Source organism: Miscanthus floridulus, chromosome 12 (assembly GCF_019320115.1).
Source record: "Miscanthus floridulus cultivar M001 chromosome 12, ASM1932011v1, whole genome shotgun sequence".
In the NCBI taxonomy this organism is placed as follows: domain Eukaryota; kingdom Viridiplantae; phylum Streptophyta; class Magnoliopsida; order Poales; family Poaceae; genus Miscanthus; species Miscanthus floridulus.
The window spans coordinates 37,907,797-37,912,570 of NC_089591.1; the positions used below are offsets into that span (position 1 = coordinate 37,907,797).

Consider the following 4,774-nt stretch of genomic DNA (forward strand, 5'->3'; position numbering starts at 1 on the left):
ATAGTAACTCCTTACTAAGTGGTTTAATATAACGTTATGGTAAATATCCCCATGTGTTATAGTAACCCAACTATCGTAAATATGTATTGACATTATGGTAAATTAGTATATAAAATTATAGTAAATGGAGGTGGCTACAGAATAACTTATTTTGTAGCCGGCTACTGAATAGCCTCTCCCTATATATATATATATATATATATATATATATATATATATATATATATATATATATATATATATATATATATATATAACGATACTGTTCTTTCGGTGTAGACGATGTACCATTGACAGCGAGGCGATTTTGTCAACAAAAGATGTACCACCTCAGTCTTCCAAGGTATAACGATACTGTTCTTCCAAGGTGCTTACAGGGATAGATAGAGTATCTGCTTATACAGGGATAGAGTACTTAGCCAGCCTGCCTGCATGCATGCATGGCCACGTGCGCTAGCTACCTATATGGTCTCCGTTGCATCAGCAATGGCGTTGGCGACATCGGCAGCGCGCGCGGGTTCAGCAGTGGCGACGACGACGCCGGCGCCGGCATCACGGCCGCCATCCCCTTCTTCAGTTACTGCAACGCCTGGAACGGCTAGCTGTCAGGGACGGCTCGAGGAAAGCACTCACCGTCTCCTCGCATGGCTCCCATACCATCTTCTTCCACGTCTGCTCGTGGCACTCCTTGCCATTGGCCTTGCGCGCGAACACGGGAGTGACGTCGATGCGGTGGACGTCCCAGCCATCGAGCGTGCTGAGGCGCCGGATCTTCTCCGTCTGTGTGCGCGCAAGGCGGAAGGTGTTGTCCTTGATCTCGCGCACCACGCATTCCAGCATGGCCGTGAGCTCGGCCTCCCGGGCGGCGCCCTCGTGCTCCGCCGCCATCAGGTACGCGTGCATCTCAGGCAGACCGATGGCGCGGCGCACGCCGCGGGTGTAGTCAGCCCCGGCGCCGCCGAACGCCCGCGAGCCTCGCTGACCAGACCGCGCGCGGGCCACCATCTCGTCCACATGCAGCGCGACGTACCACTCCAGCAGCTCCCGCTCGGTGTCCACCCAGACGAAGAGGAGGTCGTGCGCCGTCGCCTTCCACCAGCCCCTCGATGTAGGTGTTGGACCCGCCTGCCACGACTGGCAGGCAGCCCGCCGAGAGCACACGGGCGACGGCGCCGGCCGCTTCGCGTCGGAACTCCTCCGCGGTGAAGTCGGCGTCGGGGTGGCGCACGCTGAGCAGGTGGTGGGGCACCCCGGCCTGCTCTTTCTCTGTGACCTTGTTCGTGAGGATGGGCACGCCACCGTGGACCCGGATTTTGTCAGCGTTGATAACCTCACCGTTGAAGCGCTGGGCGAGGGCGATGGCGAGCTTCGACTTCCCGGTAGCTGTGGCTTCGAGCACAAAGACCACCTTGGGCTCCCCGGCGGCGACGACACCGTGCTCCATTATCTTGATTATCGTAGCTGCTGCGCTCGATTTTGCAATGCAAAACGATGTGGCAGGCTGTGCCTTTTGTATGCACCGTGATCGGTTGTATTCTCGTGTTTAGAAGAAATTCAATGTGCTCATATCCTGATTGTTTATAGGTATCATTTTTCCATATATCCAATGCACATATATGTTAATATCTAATATCTATTGCAGCACACAATTCTATATGTATAACAGATATTATATTTTTTCCTTGTTTAGAGCTTATGCATTATTCACTATCGGAAACAACAGATTTGCCGAACGCAAAAATGTTTGCCGAGTGCATTCTATCAGGCACTCGGCAAACAAGCTCTTTGCCGAGTGCTGTAAAAAACACACTAGGCAAAATAATGGCACTCGGCAAACAAACTTTTTACCGAGTGCTGAAAAAAATATTCGGCAAACTAAGAAAAAACACTCGGCAAAACAGAGACACTCGGCAAAAAACCGCCACGTGAACATCCGTCAGTTAGTGTGTCGGTCGTTCGGAGTTTGCCGAGTGTCCGTTAGTGGCACTCGGTAAAGAAATAAGTTTATCGAGTGCTTTTTTTGCACTCGGTAAATAAATAAGTTTTTTCTCTTTTGGCCTTGAAACTTTTTCTACTCTCTACATACAATATGTGGTACTCCATATTAAGATTTGGTATATTTCTGGATCTGTTTGCTATATTTAATTAATTTATTGTATTTCAGGAATTTTTTGGTATATGTCAAATTTGAACAGCAAGTGATTCAAATAATAGAATAAAATGAGTAGAAAAATGATATTCATGTTATTGAGTTCAGTGTGAGACCTTATCCAGGAAATTAAAAGAAATTTTGCACATCTTGTTCAGGAAACACGACCACGAACGCGTGGCCAAATGATTTTTAAATTCTAAAAAAGCAAACGAAGTCTGAAAATCATGAAATTTGTCAAGGTCTCATGATATCATACACGGAGGCTATGGTAAAAAATTGAGAAGGTTTCGCATAATCTGTCATATACGATGTTTACAAACCGAAGTACCTTAGAAGAATCGTAGCGTTGAGAAGGATTCGGTAAGATTTAGAGTCAAAGTGACGATCAAATTAGGGTTTAACTTCAAAACTTTTTTTATAGGCAATAGAGAATATAGATTGATTCATGTGTAATTTTAGTAATTTTTTTGATCTGTTTGATAATTTTAATTTATTAAGTGCAATTATAGAATTTTAATTGATATACATTAAATTTGAGCTATAACTGTATGAAATAATATGTTTTTTTACTTCCGGCCTTGAAACTTTTTCTACTATACATACAAGATGTGGTACTCCATGTTAAAATTTGATATATTTCTGAATCCATTTGCTATATTTAATTAATTTATTACTTTTCAAGGAATTTTTTGGTATAAGTCAAATTTGAACTCCAAGTGATTCAAATAATAGAATAAAATGAGTAGAAAAATGATATTCATATTATTGAGTCTAGTGTGAGGCCTTACTCGGGAAGTGAAAAGAAATTTCAAACATCTTGTTCAGAAAACTTGACCACGAACGTGTGGCCGAATGGTTTTTAAATTCTAAAAAAAGCAAACAAAGTTTGAAAATCATAAGATTTGTCAAGATCTCATTATATCATATGTGGAAGCTGTGGTAAAAAATTGAGAAGGTTTTGCACAATCTATCATGTACGATGTTTACAAACCGAAGTATCTTAGAAGAAGAATCGTCACGTTGAGAATGATTCGGTAAGATTTGGAATCAAAGTGACGATCGAATTAAGGTTTGACTTCAAAATTTTTGTATAGGCAACAGAGAATATAGATTGATTCATGTGTAATTTTAGTAATTTTTTGGATTCGTTTGTTAATTTTAATTTATTAAGTGCAATAATAGAATTTTAATTGATATACATTGAATTTGAACTATAACTACTTGAAATAATAAGTTTTTTTTTCATTTCTGGCCTTGAAACCTTTTCTACTCTCTACATACAACATGTGGTACTCCATATTATGATTTGGTATATTTCTAGATCCGTTTGCTATATTTAATTAATTTATAGCTTTGTAAGGAATTTTTTTGTATAAGTCAAATTTGAACTACAAGTGATTCAAATAATAGAATAAAATGAGTATAAGAATGATATTCATGTTATTGAGTCTAGTGTAAGGCCTTACGTAGAAAATGAAAAGAAATTTCAAACATCTTGTTCAGGAAACACGACCATGAACATGTGGCCGAATGATTTTTAAATTCTAAAAAAGCAAATGAAGTATGAAAATCATGAGATTTATCAAGATCTCATGATATCATACGTGGAGGATATGGTAAAAAATTGAGAAGGTTTGACACAATCTGTCATGTATCTTGTTTACGAACCAAAGTATCTCAAAAGAAGAATCATAGCGTTGAGAAAGATTCGGTAAGATTTGAAGTCAAAGTGACGATCAAATTAGGGTTTGCCTTCAAAAACTTTTTATATAGGCAATAGAGAACATAGATAGATTCATGTGTAATTTTGGTAATATTTTGGATCTGTTTGATAATTTTAATTTATTAAGTGCAATTATAGAATTTTAATTGATATACATTGAATTTGAGCTATAACTGCATGAAATAATAAGTTTTTTTTTCACTTCTGGCCTTGAATTTTTTTCTACTCTGTACATAACACATATGGTACTCCATGTTAAGATTTGGTATATTTCTAGATCTGCTTTCTATATTTAATTAGTTTATTGCTTTCTAAGGAATTTTTTGGTATAATCAAATTTGAATTGCAAGTGATTCAAATAATAGAATAAAATGAGTAGAAAAATGATATTCATGTTATTGAGTCTAGTGTGAGGCCTTACCTGGGAAGTGAAAAGAAATTTCAAACATCTTGTTCAAGAAACTTGACCACGAACGTGTGGCCGAATGGTTTTTAAATTCTAACAAAAGCAAACAAAGTTTGAAAATCATAAGATTTGTCAAGATCTCATTATATCATATGTGGAAGCTGTGGTAAAAAATTGAGAAGGTTTTGCACAATCTATCATGTACGATGTTTACAAACCGAAGTATCTTAGAAGAAGAATCGTCACGTTGAGAATGATTCGGTAAGATTTGGAATCAAAGTGACGATCGAATTAAGGTTTGACTTCAAAATTTTTGTATAGGCAACAGAGAATATAGATTGATTCATGTGTAATTTTAGTAATTTTTTGGATTTGTTTGTTAATTTTAATTTATTAAGTGCAATAATAGAATTTTAATTGATATACATTGAATTTAAGCTATAACTACTTGAAATAATAAGTTTTTTTTTCATTTCTGGCCTTGAAACCTTTT

General features: G+C 38.3%; 1 pseudogene; it reads right to left on the bottom strand.

Moving 5' to 3' along the window:
- Positions 1–461: 461 nt before the first annotated feature.
- LOC136495719 (adenylate isopentenyltransferase 3, chloroplastic-like) lies at positions 462–1,444 on the bottom strand (annotated as a pseudogene).
- Positions 1,445–4,774: the final 3,330 nt, after the last annotated feature.